Source organism: Gossypium hirsutum, chromosome A11, assembly GCF_007990345.1.
Source record: "Gossypium hirsutum isolate 1008001.06 chromosome A11, Gossypium_hirsutum_v2.1, whole genome shotgun sequence".
Classification (NCBI taxonomy): Eukaryota; Viridiplantae; Streptophyta; class Magnoliopsida; order Malvales; family Malvaceae; genus Gossypium; species Gossypium hirsutum.
Window position 1 is genome coordinate 32,543,964 of NC_053434.1, and position 18,485 is coordinate 32,562,448.

The window sequence follows — 18,485 nt, forward strand, 5'->3', positions numbered from 1 at the left end:
ATTAGGATATTGAGGATACCTGAGATGCAAGTGAAGTGAGAGCGTCTGCTTGATTGGTTGACCATTGATAATTGTTGCTAGCAATTCTCTCAATGATTTCATAAGCCTCATTATAAGACTAAGAAAGGAGAGCATGATTAGCAGAAGCATCCACTACCATCCTCTTGTGAGCATTGAGGCCATTATAAAACATCTCAAGTCAGATACAACGTGGGATTCCGTGATGAGGGCACTTCCGTAATAATTCTTTATACCTTTCCCATGCCTCATACAAGGACTCATCATCCATTTGTTGGAAAGTAGTGATCTCGTCCCTCAGCTTAACATTCTTGTAAGGCGGGAAATACTTCATGAGGAATAGTGATCTCGTCCCTGTAACACCCCGAACCCGAGACCGTCACCGGAGTCGAACACGAGGTGTTAACAGACTTTAACCACTTATAAATAAATTTCCCAGACACTGCCAATCTGCGTACTAGTCGCTTTAAAAATCATATCTTGAGTTCAGAAACTCAGAATCTAGTTCTGTAAATTTTCCCTGAAACTAGACTCATATGTCCATATAAATATTTTTTTCTAGAATTTTTGGTTGGGCCAATTAGTACAGTTTATTAGTCAAAGTCTCCCATGTTACAGGGATTGACTACACTGACCTTTGCGCATTACGACTTGGATATCTCCCTGTACAGGGCTTCAATACTGATGTCGTTTGTTTCTATAGAAACTAGACTCCAAGAGGAATCTATAAATATATGGAATGACTCCTAATTATCTCTGGTTAATTTATAATGAATTTCAAAAGTCAAAACAGGGAATCCAGAAAACGTTCTGGCCCTATCTTACGAGAACCTGAATATCTCTTAACATACTGTCCATATGATCATTTCGTTACTTTTCTATGAAAATAGATTCATCAAGGTTAGTTTACATAATTTATTCACTATTTAATTCCCTTCCTACTATTTTTAGTGATTTTCCAAATCTACATCACTGCTGCTGTCAGCATCTGCCTTTAAGGTAGACTTTACCTATTTCATAGTTTCCATGATTCAACTAACCCTTTTAGCATAAATAGCACAAATTATGATAGTGATTAACCATTCCCATGGCCAATCCTTGTTAAGCATATCCACACCTCTCAATAACCATATCCATACCAAATGATTATAACATTATACTCAAACATATATAAGCCATTTTCGCATGGCTATCCCAAAATTATACAAGTCCAAAGGGTCCATGACCCCCAACAAAAAGGGTAGTCCTATACATGCCATTTCGAAGTTCAACCAAAATTGTACCAAAAGGGGGGGGTTTTGATAGTGTGGGCGACTTCGACTTCAAAATCCCGAGTCCGATAGCTGGAGAACCAAAATCTATAAAACAGAGAATCAAGGAGACGGAGTAAGCAATTTATGCTTAGTAAGTTTTGAGCAAGGGATTCCAGAACAACAAAAGTATAGCATTCATGTAGCTAAACGGATAATTTCATATGCACAACTTTTTCAATATCATACTTACTTCACATTACCAACCCTTTTATTCATACACAAAGATCAACTTAGCCAAAGGCCGGTAGCTCATTTATCAACTGAGCGAATACTTATTTGTAAGGGCTCAACTAATTCAAAGCACATACGAAACATACCTCAATGTTGGGATGTTTCAAGCGTATTAACTGAAATTTTTACAGCAAGATCATTCATTCCCAAATCACGTACCTTCAGAATTTAACTCGATATAACTACTCGTTCAAATGCCTTCGGGACATAGCCCGGTTATAGTAACTCGCCCAAATGCCTTCGGATCTTAGTCCGGATATGGTCACTTAGCACAAAGCCTTCGGGACTTAGCCCGGACATCATTCAAATAACCATGCACATTTAACAATAAATCATGGCACATTCGTATTTCGTTTTCGTTAGCAAAACTCAAACACAAGACACTTATCATTTTTTCAATTTTGGCTCAATAGCCACACACAAGGAGCATGATTTTGATTTGCTTAAAACATGATCTAATCAAATCATAATTTAAGCTCTTTTACTCAAGAACTTACCTCGGATGTTGTCGAACGATTCCGATGGCTACTCGACCACTTTTTCCTTTCCCTTATCCAACTGGGGTCCTCTAAGCTCTTGAGCTAATTCAAACAAATTTAACTCATTAAAGTCTCATTTTGCTAGCTTGTGGCCGAATATGACAAGGAGTTTGATAGGTCGTATGGCCACCCTTTTAGCTCAAATACACAATGGTCATACGCATTTTTAATCACATCAAGCAATTTAATACAATTCATTCGAACATCAAAAGAGAAGCTCAAGGTACTTAGCCCATATATACATTAGACATTAGAGTCACATGTGTACGAAATCACGAATCGAATTCAACATACTAGCTAATATTTCCCCTTAGCCGAATTTTCTAAGTCAAGCTAAAGCCATCAATAGGCTACCTATGGCCTAACATACACATAGCTTATGTACTTATTCATGTGGCCGAACATACATGTCTATGTTGGGGCCGATTGCAACACTTAATACATTCTACAAGTATGGTTACTTGTATTGACTAAACACCATTTTGTTTCAAGTTCAAAACTTGGCTAATACACACATATATACACTAGTAAAGCATCCTCTCCCTTTCCATCAATTTAACACATGCATTACTCATTAATATACAAAAATTATATTCGGCCTTAGCACACAACTTGCTAGCCGATTCTTCTCCATCTAGCAACCAATGCACATATGTGCTCACTCAAAAATGCTAAAAGAAGATTCAAGAATCATCAATCCACCATCACATGCATCATTAACAAGCTTCATATTTAGCATGCAATGGCATTAACACAAAATCCACCTAGGCCGAATATCATCCCCATGACATAGCAAAGATTTGAACCATGGGCTAATTAGAACTCAAGCTAGCAACTAAAAACATGCATGAATCTCATGGCACAACCTCAAACATACCTTGATCTAGATACAAGTATGGCCAAACCTCCTCCTAATCCTCTTCCAAACCAAACATGAAGCAAGAACTCCTTCCTCCTTCCTTAGAATTTTCGGCCAAAAGAAGATGAAAAAGGATGAACAAAATTTTTCTTTTCTTTTCTTTAACTCACGGCAATGGGGGGGGGAAACAACCACACATTTTTTTTTGTTTCCATTTCTTTATTACCCATACTCCTTATTTTATTTTTCCTAACATACCTCACTAACATAACATGTTTGTGACATGTTTCCACTCATAGCATGGCCGGCCACTATGCCTTAATTTGGGTAAATTGACATGCAAACCCATCATTTTCACAATATGCATTAATAGGCCACTTTGCATTTGCCTAGCACATTTCAAAATTTTCTCACATAAGTTCTATTTGATAAAATTCACTTACAATTAACAAAATTCAAACACGAAATTTTCACACATGCACATGTACATATAATGAGCATCAATTATGACGGTTAATTATTTTTATGACTCGGTTTAGTGGTCCCGAAACCACTTCCCGACTAGGGTCAATTTTGGGCTGTCACAACTCTCCCCCACTTAAGAAATTTTCGTCCCCGAAAATCTTACCGGTAAATAGGTTTGGGTATCGTTCTTTCATCGAGCTCTCGGTTTCCCAAGTAGCTTCCTCGATCCCGTGTTTGAGCCATAACACCTTAACTAACGGAACCCTTTTGTTTCGCAACTCTTTCACTTCACGAGCTAGGATACGAATCGGTTCTTCTTCATAACTCAAGTCAGATTGAATTTGAACTTCTGAGGGATTAATCACATGTGACGGATCAGATCTATAACGTCGAAGCATCGAAACATGAAAGACATCGTGAATCTTTTCAAGTTCAGGGGGCAAAATCAATCTATACGCAACCGGACCAACTTGTTCGGAGATTTCGTACGGCCCAATGAATCTCGGGCTCAACTTGCCCTTACGACCAAATCTGAGTACCTTTTTCCAAGGCGAAACTTTAAGAAACACTTTATCTCCCACCTGATATTCAATGTCTTTTCGTTTCAAATCCGCATACGATTTTTGACGATCTGTGGCTGCCTTCAGACTTTCACGGATTACCTTTACTTTCTGTTCGGCATCTTTAATCAAATCAACTCCGAAAATTTTACTTTCACCGAGCTCGGTCCAAAACAATGGTGTACGGCATTTACGACCGTACAAAGCCTCGTAAGGTTCCATCTTAATACTTGATTGAAAACTATTGTTGTAAGCGAATTCAATCAAAGGTAAATATCATTCCCATGAACTACTGAACTCGAGGATGCAACATCTCAACATATCCTCAAGTATCTGAATTATCCGCTCAGATTGACCATCGGTTTGGGGGTGAAAAGCAGTGCTAAAATGCAGCTTGGTACCCAAAGCTTCTTGCAATTTCCTCCAAAATCGTGAGGTGAATCTCGGATCTCTATCCGACACGATAGAAATAGGTACCCCGTGTAATCTCACAATCTGAGAAACGTACAATTCAGCTAGTTTATCCAATGAAAAATCCGTACGCACGGGGATAAAGTGGGCCGACTTAGTCAGTCTATCGACAACAACCCAAATCGCATCTTTCTTACTTGCTGACAATGGCAGTCCAGACACAAAGTCCATTGTGACTCGATCCCATTTCCACTCGGGTATCATGATCGGCTGAAGTAATCCTGAAGGCACTTGATGTTCTGCTTTCACTTGTTGACATATTAAACATCTCGAAACAAAGTCGGAGATGTCTCGTTTCATACCATGCCACCAAAATCGACGTTTTAAATCGTTGTACATTTTCGTACTCCCCGGGTGAATTGACATTCGGCTACAATGGGCTTCGTTCAGAATCATCGAAATGAGTTCCGAATTCCTTGGAACACACAAACGACTTTTGAACCTCAAACAATCATCATCATCAATTTGAAACTCCGATTCCTTGTTCGGAACACATTCAGCCCATTTTGCAATCAATTCATCATCAACTTTCTGGGCTTCACGAATTTGACGAATCAATAATGGTTTGGCTTTTAATTCAGCTACTAACACATTGTCGGGTAGAACAGACAAGTGCACATTCATCGCTCGTAAAGCAAACAATGATTTCCGGCTTAAGGCGTCCGCAACCACATTAGCCTTTCCCGGGTGGTAATCAATGACAAGCTCGTAATCTTTCAACAACTCAAGCCAACGTCTTTGTCGCAGATTTAAGTCTCTTTGAGTCATCAAATATTTGAGACTTTTGTGATCCGAAAATACATGGCACTTTTCACCAAATAAGTAATGTCGCCATATTTTTAAAGCAAATACGATGGCAGCTAGTTCAAGATCATGGGTCGGATAATTTTTCTCATGTGGCTTTAATTGTCTCGACGTATAGGCCACCACTCGACCTTCTTACATCAATACGCAACCCAACCCAAGTAGGGATGCGTCACTATAAATGACAAACTCTTTGCCTGATTCGGGTTGCACTAAAATTGGAGCTTCAGTCAAATAAGTTTTCAGTTGATTGAAACTTTTCTGACATTTCTCCGTCCATTCGAACTTAACATCCTTTTGAAGTAGCTTCGTCATTGGTGTGGCTATCATCGAGAAACCTTTGACAAATCGTCGGTAATAATCGGCGAGTCCCAAAAAGCTTCGAACCTCAGTAATATTTCTCGGAGGTATCCAGTTAAGTATGGCTGAAATTTTGTTCGGGTCAACTCGAATACCCGATGCGGATACCACATGACCCAAGAAGCTAACCTCTCTTAACCAGAACTCACACTTACTGAACTTAGCATATAACTGCTTATCCCGCAAAATTTGCAACACTAGTCTCAGGTGCTCAGCCTGTTCGGTCTCATCTCTTGAATAGACCAAGATGTCATCAATGAACACAACTACGAACCGATCCAAATATGGTCTGAAGATCCGATTCATCAAATCCATAAATACCGCAGGGGCATTAGTGAGCCCAAACGGCATCACTAAGAATTCGTAGTGACCATATCTCGTTCTGAAGGCAGTTTTAGGTATGTCCGAATCTCGAATTCGCAACTGATAATAGCCCGATCTCAAATCTATTTTTGAGAACACTGAGGCTCCTTTTAGTTGATCAAACAAATCATCAATACGCGGTAACGGATATTTATTCTTTATCGTCACTTTATTCAGTTGACGATAGTCAATGCACAACCTCATGGTTCCGTCCTTCTTTTTCACGAACAATACTGGTGCACCCCAAGGTGAGAAACTTGGTCGAGCAAAACCTCTATCCGTCAATTCTTGCAACTGAGCTTTCAACTCTTTTAACTCGGTTGGTGCCATGCGATACGGAGCTATCGAAATCGGCGTAGTCCCAGGTACAAGCTCAATACCAAACTCTATCTCCCGAACAGGTGGTAAACCCGGTAATTCTTCAGGAAAAACATCTGGGTATTCACAAACCACCGGCACAGATTCGGGTTTCTTTTCTAATTCTTTGTCATCAAGTACATACGCAAGGTATGCTTCGCACCCTTTTCTTACATATTTCTGGGCCAACATTGAGGATATTACAGCTGACAACCCCTTTAAGTCCGTAGACTCAACTCGGATCATCTCGTTATTTGCGCACCTCAAATCAATAGTCTTGCTTTTCCAATTCACAACTGCATCATGCGCGGTCAACCAATCCAAACCAAGAATAACATCAAATTCATCAAACGGCAAAAGCATCAAGTCCGCCGGAAAACAGGAACCTCGAATTACTAGGGGACATTTCTTACACACTTTGTCGACAAGCACGTAACGACCCAAGGGATTTGACACCCGAATTACGAACTCAGTAGACTCAATAGGTAAAGTCTTACTGGATGCTAAGGTTTCACATATGTAAGAATGAGTAGAACCGGGGTCAATCAAAGCAATTACATTAGTATCAAAGAGAGTAAAAGTACCGGTAATAACATCAGGCGAAGAAGCATCCTCGCGGGCACGTATAGCATAAGCTCTAGCAAGCGCACGAGCCTCGGATCTGGTCGTAGCATCTCTAGATCCTCTCTGACCACCACTAGCATTGCCCGTATTTCCAGATGGTCTACCTCAAGCAGTGGTAGCACCCGGTTTCCCACTCTGATTTACATTCTGTTCAGACAACCTCGGGAAATCTTTAATGAAGTGGTCAACTGATCCGCACTTGTAACAGGAGCAGTCAGGGAATCTACAACTCCCCGAATGCCATTTACCGCAATATCGACATTTCGTTCTGTCTCGACATTCATTCCCAACACTGGCGACCGAAGTGCCTCGTGTACCCACAGGGGGTCGATCACGATCTCGTCTAAAAAGGCCCGAAGTGCCTCTAGACCGGCCCACATCATCTCGAAATTTCTTCGATGCCTGTTGAAGAGACTTTCCCGAGGATCTTTTACGAAACTCTCTAGTTCCCACATCAACTTTTTGTTTTTTCTTTTCTAAGCTCTTCGGCTTTACAAGCTCACTCGACAAGTACTACGAACTCTCGTATTTCAAGAATGCCCACGGAAATTTTTATATCTTCATTCAGCCCATCCTCGAAGCGTTTACACATGATAGTCTCGGACGAAACACATTCCCGAGCGTACCTACTAAGTCTAACAAATTTTCGCTCGTAATCAGTAACTGACATAGAACCTTGCTTAAGCTCAAGAAATTCCTTCCGTTTTTTGATCAACAAAGCTCTGATTGATATACTTGCTCTCGGGGCACAACAGAAGTCAGAGTACTCCACCAATAGTAGGCAGAATCGCGTAGCAAGGAGATAGTACACTTTAGGCATTCATCGGGTGTACAAGATAGCTCATCGAGTACCCGGATAGTGTTGTCCAACCAAAATTCAGCTTGCTCGGCATCTTCGCTATCCGTAGCTTTAAATTCAGTAGCCCCATGTTTTCGGATTCTGTCAACTGGGGGCTTATTTGACCTTATTTGGTTAGTTTCCAGAGGTATTGTAGGTTCGGGGGTGGTATTAGTCGGGAATGGAGGTTGTGGAACAGCCGTATTAGTTCGAATGTATTGGTTGAACCAATCATTCATCACGCTATAGAAAGCTTGTCTAGCTTCATCATTCGGGTTACTAGCATTAGGTTGAGAGTCCGCCGGCGCTGTCCCTTGTGCGGGAGCAGGCGCTACACTCTCAAGATCATCAGCTACCGCTCGGTCGGGATCGGGATCCATTACTATAAATAAACACATTTACAATTGTCAGAAATCACCACACTATCAAATAATCACATAAAATGGCATGTATAGCTAGACCCAACGCATTACGGTAGTCCTAGAATCGACTAAACCGTAGCTCTGATACCAATCAAATGTAACACCCCGAACCCGAGACCGTCACCGGAGTCGAACACGAGGTGTTAACAGACTTTAACCACTTATAAACAAATTTCCCAGACACTGCCAATCTGCGTACTAGTCGCTTTAAAAATCATATCTTGAGTTCAGAAACTCAGAATCTAGTTCTGTAAATTTTCCCTGAAACTAGACTGATAAGACCATCTACATATTTTTTTCTAGAATTTTTGGTTGGGCCAATTAGTACAGTTTATTAGTCAAAGTCTCCCATGTTACAGGGATCGACTACACTGATCTTTGCGCATTATTACTTGGATATCTCCCTGTACAGGGCTTCAATACTGATGTCGTTTGTTTCTATAGAAACTAGACTCAAAGAGGAATCTATACATATATGGTATGACTCCTAATTATCTCTGGTTAATTTATAATGAATTTCAAAAGTCAAAACAGGGAATCCAGAAAACGTTCTGGCCCTGTCTTACGAGAACCTGAATATCTCTTAACATACTGTCCATATGATCGTTTAGTTACTTTTCTATGAAAATAGATTCATCAAGGTTAGTTTACATAATTTATTCACTATTTAATTCCCTTCCTACTATTTTTAGTGATTTTCCAAATCTACATCACTGCTGCTGTCAGCATCTGCCTTTAAGGTAGACTTTACCTATTTCATAGTTTCCATGATTCAACTAACCCTTTTAGCATAAATAGCACAAATTATGATAGTGATTAACCATTCCCATGGCCAATCCTTGTTAAGCATATCCACACCTCTCAATAACCATATCCATACCAAATGATTATAACATTATACTCAAACATATATAAGCCATTTTCGCATGGCTATCCCAAAATTATACAAGTCCAAAGGGTCCATGACCCCCAACAAAAAGGGTAGTCCTATACATGCCATTTCGAAGTTCAACCAAAATTGTACCAAAAGGGGGGGGCTTTGATAGTGTGGGCGACTCCGACTTCAAAATCCCGAGTCCGATAGCTGGAGAACCAAAATCTATAAAACAGAGAATCAAGGAGACGGAGTAAGCAATTTATGCTTAGTAAGTTTTGAGCAAGGGATTCCAGCACAACAAAAGTATAGCATTCATGTAGCTAAACGGATAATTTCATATGCACAATTTTTTCAATATCATACTTACTTCACATTACCAACCCTTTTATTCATACACAAAGATCAACTTAGCCAAAGGCCGGTAGCTCATTTATCAACTGAGCGAATACTTATTTGCAAGGGCTCAACTAATTCAAAGCACATACGAAACATATCTCAATGTTGGGATGTTTCAAGCGTATTAACTGAAATTTTTACAGCAAGATCATTCATTCCCAAATCACGTACCTTCGGAATTTAACCGGATATAGCTACTCGTTCAAATGCCTTCGGGACATAGCCCGGTTATAGTAACTCGCCCAAATGCCTTCGGATCTTAGTCCGGATATGGTCACTTAGCACAAAGCCTTCGGGACTTAGCCCGGACATCATTCAAATAACCATGCACATTTAACAATAAATCGTGGCACATTCGTATTTCGTTTTCGTTAGCAAAACTCAAACACAAGACACTTATCATTCTTGCAATTTCGGCTCAATAGCCACACACAAGGAGCATGATTTTGATTTGCTTAAAACATGATCTAATCAAATCATAATTTAAGCTCTTTTACTCAAGAACTTACCTCGGATGTTGTCGAACGATTCCGATGGCTACTCGACCACTTTTTCCTTTCCCTTATCCAACTGGGGTCCTCTAAGCTCTTGAGCTAATTCAAACAAATTTAACTCATTAAAGTCTCATTTTGCTAGCTTATGGCCGAATATGACAAGGAGTTTGATAGGTCATATGGCCACCCTTTTAGCTCAAATACACAATGGTCATACGCATTTTTAATCACATCAAGCAATTTAATACAATTCATTCGAACATCAAAAGAGAAGCTCAAGGTACTTAGCCCATATATACATTAGACATTAGAGTCACATGTGTACGAAATCACGAATCGAATTCAACATACTAGCTAATATTTCCCCTTAGCCGAATTTTCTAAGTCAAGCTAAAGCCATCAATAGGCTACCTATGGCCTAACATACACATAGCTTATGTACTTATTCATGTGGCCGAACATACATGTCTATGTTGGGGCCGATTGCAACACTTAATACATTCTACAAGTATGGTTACTTGTATTGACTAAACACCATTTTGTTTCAAGTTCAAAACTTGGCTAATACACACATATATAGACTAGTAAAGCATCCTCTCCCTTTCCATCAATTTAACACATGCATTACTCATTAATATACAAAAATTATATTCGGCCTTAGCACACAACTTGCTAGCCGATTCTTCTCCATCTAGCAACCAATGCACATATGTGCTCACTCAAAAATGCTAAAAAGAAGATTCAAGAATCATCAATCCACCATCACATGCATCATTAACAAGCTTCATATTTAGCATGCAATGGCATTAACACAAAATCCACCTAGGCCGAATATCATCCCCATGACATAGCAAAGATTTGAACCATGGGCTAATTAGAACTCAAGCTAGCAACTAAAAACATGCATGAATCTCATGGCACAACCTCAAACATACCTTGATCTAGATACAAGTATGGCCAAACCTCCTCCTAATCCTCTTCCAAACCAAACATGAAGCAAGAACTCCTTCCTCCTTCCTTAGAATTTTCGGCCAAAAGAAGATGAAAAAGGATGAACAAAATTTTTCTTTTCTTTTCTTTAACTCAAGGCAATGGGGGGGGAAACAACCACACATTTTTTTTTGTTTCCATTTCTTTATTACCCATACTCCTTATTTTATTTTTCCTAACATACCTCACTAACATAACATGTTTGTGACATGTTTCCACTCATAGCATGGCCGGCCACTATGCCTTAATTTGGGTAAATTGACATGCAAACCCATCATTTTCACAATATGCATTAATAGGCCACTTTGCATTTGCCTAGCACATTTCAAAATTTTCTCACATAAGTCCTATTTGATAAAATTCACTTACAATTAACAAAATTCAAACATGAAATTTTCACACATGCACATGTACATATAATGAGCATTAATTATGACGGTTAATTATTTTTATGACTCGGTTTAGTGGTCCCAAAACCACTTCCCGACTAGGGTCAATTTTGGGCTGTCACAGTCCCTCAGCTTAACATTCTTGTAAGGCGAGAAATACTTTATGAGGAATCTTTCTATTAACTCTTGCCATGTGGAAGTTGAATTTGGTGGCAATGAGTTCAAACAGGCTCGAGCTCTGTCCCTTAGCGAATATGGGAATAGCTTCAATTGTAGTGCATCTTCGGGTACTCCAAGTAACTTGAAAGAATTGCTCACATCCATAAATAGTCTTAAGTGCAAGTGAGGATCTTCGGTAGGCATTCCACTTGTAATAACCCATTTTTCAGTGAAATCGAAATAGTGGTTTCGAGGCCACCAATCCGAAGTAAAAATATTTATTTTATTATTTCTTTAAGGTCTACAGTATGATAGAATAATTGTGTGAAATTTTGTTAAGAAATTTTATCGATTGAGTGTTCGATTTTTCTAGAAAGACTAAATTGCAATAGGTGCAAAACTTGAATTCTATAAGTTAAAAATGTCTAATTGCTATGAAATTCTAAATTGTAGGTCCTTAAATGGTAATTAGACCATTACACCTAAGATGGACAAAAATGGACATGGTTAGGTAAAAATTTCAAAGTTTAAGTGAAGGGCAAATAGGTAATTTGGTAAATAAAAACAAAATAACTAAAATAAAAGATGTAATCTTCTTCAAATTAGTCCCCATAGCAGAAAGTCACAAGTCACAAGGGAGACATAGCTAGGGTTTGGTCAAGCTTTCAAGCTCGATTGTAAGTCCATTCTTGTCTTGTTTTTAATGATTCTTTTATTTTTGAGATCGTTGTAACTTGATTTAGCTATTCCAAGGAATAATTTAAAAGAAAGAAAAAGTTTAAAATTTTGACCATGATGAATAAGTTTTTATTTTGATGATTAATGGTGGAAAATGAAAGATTATTGATAAATAAACAACTTTTACAAGGTGATTTTTGATGAAAACTTAATCAGGGAGTAAAATGAAAAGTTGTAAAATTTGAATAAAAATTCTAAAATTTTAGGTATACATGTGCTGAAAAATTTGTAACGGGGCTTTGGTTAGGCTTGGAATAGGGAGTAATTTGCACAGGTTTCATTTTCCGAGCCTAGGGACGAAAATGGAATTTTTGGAAAAGCGAGGGGCAAAATGGTAATTTTTCCCAGGACATAAATTGATTCTATTTAAGTATGAAATGTATTAAATTGATGATTAGATTCATTTATATAGATCCGGAAAACAAAAACTTGAGGCTAGATCGAGGAAAAAAAAGATTTTGGATTAGTAGACTTTTACGCGAACAAGTGTCAAGGTAAGTTTGTGTAACTTAATCAGATATGTAACTATGTTAATTGAATGTTGTATTGTATGTAATGTGATTTATATAATGTGCCTTACTTGTATGTTATGATGGAAAATTTATACTTGCTTGAAATGATGATAAAGAGTCAGTCCCGATTGAATGTGAATTCCGATGATTGTATGGATTTTCCCAAAACTAATAAGGACCTGCATTTGTTGTGGATGGGATTTAGCTCGGACGTGTAATGTAACATCCTGATTTTGGGCTTGGTCGGAACAATGGTTTCGGGACCACAAATCCTATGAGGAAAATTTCATTTTTATTATATTTTTATAGTCTACAATACAAGATGATTTCGTGAAAATTTCGTTCAAAAATTTTGACGTTTGGGCACTCAATTTAGTAAAAAGGACTAAATTGTAAAAAGTGAAAAAGTTGAGTTTCATATGTTAGAGGTGTCTAATTCTCATGAAATTTTAAATAGTAGGTCCTTAAATGATAATTAAACCATTGTATAACTTGTTGGACAAAAATGGCCTTCATTGGGTAAAATTTGAAACAATAGTAAAAAGGGCATTTTGGTCATTTAAGGGTAAAATGAATTAAAAGACAAATTTTAAACTCCAAATGTGTAATATCCTGATTTTGGGCCTAGTCGAAATAGTGGTTTCGTGACCACAAAATCCGAGATAGAAATAATTATTTTATGATTATTTTGAGGTTTATGATATGATTGCATGATTGTGTGAAAATTTCGTGAAGAAATTTTATGCATAAAGTGCTTAAATTGAAATTAGGGACTAAATCGAATAATTTGTAAAACATGCATTCTAGAAGTTTCTAGTATGAAATTGTTTTGAAATATTAATTAGGAGGTCTTAAATAGAAATTTTACCAATTTCTAAGTCTATGGACAAAAATTGGACATGGATGGAATTTTTGGAAAGTTTAGTAGTAAGGGCATTTTGGTCATTTAGGGGTAAAATGAATTAAAATACAAAATTAAAAGCCAATTTTGCTCATCTTCAACCCCATGGCTGAATATAGCAAGGAGAAACCACGGCTAGGGTTTTTCAAGCTTCCAAGCTCGATTGTAAGTCCGTTCTAGCCTCGTTTTTAATGATTTTTAAGTTTTTGGAGTCTCGGTAGCTCGATTAAGCTTATGCTAGCAATAATTCAACCTAGGGTTCATATTTGGAAAAATACCCATAGGTGAAATTTGTGTATTTTGGTGTTTTATGATAGAATATGAGGTTTTAAATTATGTTAGACAACTTGTGCTACTTGGTTTTAAGTGAAAACAAGCAAAAGGGCTTAATCGGTAAAAATACCTAATAGTCATAAGTACATGTTAGAGTGAGAATTTGATGTTGCCATAGAAGAGAAAAATGATCAGCATGTCATAAAACATAAGAAAATAGGCTGAAGTTTAATTTACGAGCTTTGGGGCAAAAGTGTAAATATGCAAAAGTTTAGGGGCAAAATTGTAATTTTTCCAAAATATGATTTTGGGTCAATTTGAATAATGTGAGTCCTAATTAGACTATATTTTAAATGATAGAGCAAGGAAAACTGAAATTCGGGCTAAAATGGGGAAAATACCAAGTTGTGGACGAAATGGTAAAAGTAGCCATTTTCGCATACGAGGTAAGTTCATGTGTAAATAATGTAGCATAATTGTTATTTTTAAGTTATTGATGTTAATTATATGATATGCTAATTTTTTTATCGTGAAATATTATGCTTTGTGGTTAATGTTGAGTAATATGCAAATTATGTTTACTACTTGATAAATATGAATTGCTACCGAGTATCGGTTCCGATATTCCATGGAAGATGGCAATGTGAGATCGAGGAAAAAAGCCCGTTTGAACCTTAGGAATAGATTAGGATACAAGTGACATGTCACTAGGATGGTTGAGCATCCGAACTCGTTGAGTTGAGTCCGAGTTCACTTATGGATGCGAATGTCCGAACTCGTTGAGTTGAGTCCGAGTTCGTGAAATGTAACTAGGCATCCGAACTCGTTGAGTTGAGTCCGAGTTCACTTATGGATGCGAACGCCCGAGCTCGTTGAGTTGAGTCCGAGTTCACTTAGGGGCGGGTTACATGATTTCTTGATTACATATGAGGCACTTCTGTGCAAATTATCCGTGTATCCGAGTTGTATTCCGATGTGTTCAACGGGTGAAATTTCTAGTGAAATGAAAGAACACTTAAGATGCAAGCGACGTTTTGGTAAGTGTTGTGAAATGGACACTTTGGACAGGTATGTTCTTAACCCTCGGGTTGATAATAGATACAACAACGATAAGGTAGTAAGATGATGAATGATGTTTAGAAATATGATATATGTTTTGGTGATACCATGCTAAAGTTGTTTGGTATATTTGTATTGTTACGTTACTTGTTATTTACATATGAACTTACTAAGCATTTATGCTTACTCCCTCCTCTTTATTTACTGTAGTTTTGAACAAGTCAGCTCGGGAATCGGGACGGGTCGAAGGTTCGATCACACTATCCAAAGGACTTTCATCTAGGTAAATGGCTTGTAAAACTTAAGTATGGCATGTATAGCAATATATTTATTTTGTGTAAATAATTTTATGATATGGCCATGATTGGTTGAGAAAATATTTGATATTGATAAGTCATGGTGATGGTTAAATTTAGATCATGGTTTATATCGTGGAAGTTTAATAGGTTATCTAGTTCATAACAACTCATGAAAAGATGAAATTTGCCTTAAAACAGAATATTGCTGCAGCAATGACATGAATTTGAAAAATCACTAAAAATAGTATTAATGGAATTAAATGATGAGCAAGTTATGAAATTTAAGCTTAATGAGTCTATTTTCATATGGATAAAAAAAACAAGCATATAAATTATACTTTATGAGATATTTGAAACCTTGTGAAACAGGGCTAGAGTGATTTCTGGATCCTCTATTCTGACATTAAAAATTCATAATAAATTGTAAAAAAATAATTAGAAGTCATTCTTTATATTTAAAGCTTCCTTATTTAGTCTAGTTTTAAGAGAAACAAACCTCGTATTCATTGAAATTCTTTATAGAGAGATATCTGATTCGTAATACACAGATTTCAGAGCAGTCGAACCCTGAAATAGGGGAGACTTTAACTAATAAACTGTACTAATTGGCCCGACCAAAAATTCTATAAAAAATTAGTAAATAGATATATGAGTCTAGATTTAGGTAAAATTTACAAATCTTGATTTCGAGTTTCTTAACTCGAGATATGATTTTTCTTGTAACTGTGACGCGAGTAGCTAGAAAGCTGTGATTGTAGAAACAAAAGATTTGAAGTTCTTAATTTGATAAATTATGTTCGGTAACTCCTCAAGCTCGACTCCGGTGACGGTTTCGGGCGTGGGGGTGTTACAAAATGTGTCCCTTTCTTCTTGCTACAGCAGAATGTACCAAGAGCTACCATGGTTAGGGTTTGGCCAAGCTTCCAAGCTTAATAATCAAGGAAATCAAGATTTGGGCTTAAATCGAGAAAATACAAGGTTATGGACTAGAATGGTAAATTGTCATTTCTGGATCTGAGTGTTATCAGGTTAGCTCAGGGTTGGAGATCGTCGAAGGCAGCATCACACTATCAAGCCAACACCTTGACAGTATAAACACATATGATAGAATTATCAAGTGAGTGGCATGTATAGGGACCTAGTTTTATAACATGTGTTATTATAATTTGGCCAAATATATTGGTCTTTAGTGAGCTAATGATTCTAACTTATAAATCTAGCTATTTATGTTATGTTTGATATTGGTAATGTGCATATGCTTGTTTGCCATGCATGGTTGGTAATATGTTATGTGTTGTTGTGAATGTTTAAGTCCATTAACGCCTCGAACCCTATCTCGACATTGGATATGGGTGAGGGGTGTTACATGTAATCCCATCAATCTTGTAATATAAAGGATTTAGCCTGGACGGGTAATCCCGATATCACACCCCTCGAGCATACATTATGATTAGGGTTTAGTCTGGACTGGTAATCCTAATCGAGCTCCTCTAAGCATACGTTATATAAAGGATTTAGCCTGGACTGGTAATCCTATTAAATGATATATGACTTGAGAGAATGCTTCTAGGTTAAGTGCCCTAAGGGGTATCCCTGAATAAGTAATTGACGAATGGTTGAATTGTACACTTCAAGTGTACTACTTGAGCATTCATTTGAATTCAATGATTCAAAGGAGATATAACTCTTGACTTGGCATGAAAACCTTGAGATGAAATGATATTGATTAGAAAGAATATCACTTGATGAGCTCATCTATGTTACTTGATTGATATAAAGATTTTGTTGACTAACATGTTTGGTTGAATGTATGTGTTTTGGAAAATTAGCTAAATGGATGGAAAACGTGATATGCATGTTTGGATTTAATAATCAAGATTGGTAAGTTTAATTACCGTTATACAAACTTACTAAGCATGTAATGCTTACTACTTTTATTTTTCCCCTGTCTTATAGTACTCGGAAGCTCATGAAGGTTAGAAGATCGTTGGAGCATCGTTACACTATCAACTAGCTATCTTGGGTATATATAGTAGAATCATTTTGGTATAATGACATGTATAGGACAACTTGGCCAATAGTGGCTTAAAAATGATGTTTTGTAACCTAACCATTGGAATGGCTAGTCATAGTTCATTTTGGTATTACTATGTAGGTTATTATGATATATATACTCATATGTTAAGTTAAATATATGTAACATCCCAATTTTGGGCTTAGTCGGAATAGTGGTTTCGGGACAACAAATTCGATGAGGAAAATTTCATTTTTATTATATTTTTATGGTCTACGATTTCACGGAATGATTTCGTGAAAATTTCGTTTGAAAATTTCAACGTTTGGGCACTCAATTTAGTAAAAAAGACTAAATTGTAAAAAGTGCAAAAGTTGAGTTTTATATGTTAGAGGTGTCTAATTGTCATGAAGTTTTAAATGGGAGGTCCTTAAATGATAATTAAACCATTTTATAACTTGTTGGACAAAAATGGCCTTGGTTGGGTAAAATTTGAAAGAATAATAAAAAGGGCATTTTGGTCATTTAGGGGTAAAATGAATGAAAAGAAAAATTTTAAACCCCAAATGTGTCCCTTTCTTCTTGCTATAGCAGAATGTACCAAGAGTAGCCATGGTTAGGGTTTGACCAAGATTCCAAGCTTAATAGTAAGTGATTCTGCGCTCCATTTTTAATATTCTATGTATTTTTGAAATCCCGGTATCATTATTTGCTCATTTCTACCATTATTTTGAGTTAGGATTTAGGTTTAAAAATTTACCCATGAATGATATGCATGTATTTTGATGTTCAATGGTAGAATATGAAGCTTGAAATTGTGTTAAACAACTTTTGCTAAGTGATTTTACGTGAAAACGAGTAAAACGACATAATAGATAAAAATACCTAATGTTCATAAGTACATGTTAGAGTTAGAATTTGATGTTTCCATAGAAGGAAAAAATGATCAGCATGTCATAAAACATAAGAAAATAAGAAGAAGTCTAATTTTCGAACCTTGGGGAAAAAGTGCAAATATGCAAAAGTGTAGGGGTCAAAATGAAAATTTGTAAAAAAATGATTTTTAGACCCATATGAGTAGTGTGACTAATTAGTAGTCTAAATGTGATATTATAGATCAAGAAAATTGAGATTTGGGCTTAAATCGAAAAAATACAAGG

General features: G+C 37.0%; 1 non-coding gene across 1 annotated transcript; it reads left to right on the forward strand.

Moving 5' to 3' along the window:
- The first annotated feature begins 215 nt into the window (after nt 1-215).
- On the forward strand, nt 216-322 carry LOC121210306 (small nucleolar RNA R71). Its single transcript, XR_005905420.1, has one exon. It is a non-coding gene; the product is annotated as a small nucleolar RNA R71 (small nucleolar RNA).
- Nucleotides 323-18,485: the final 18,163 nt, after the last annotated feature.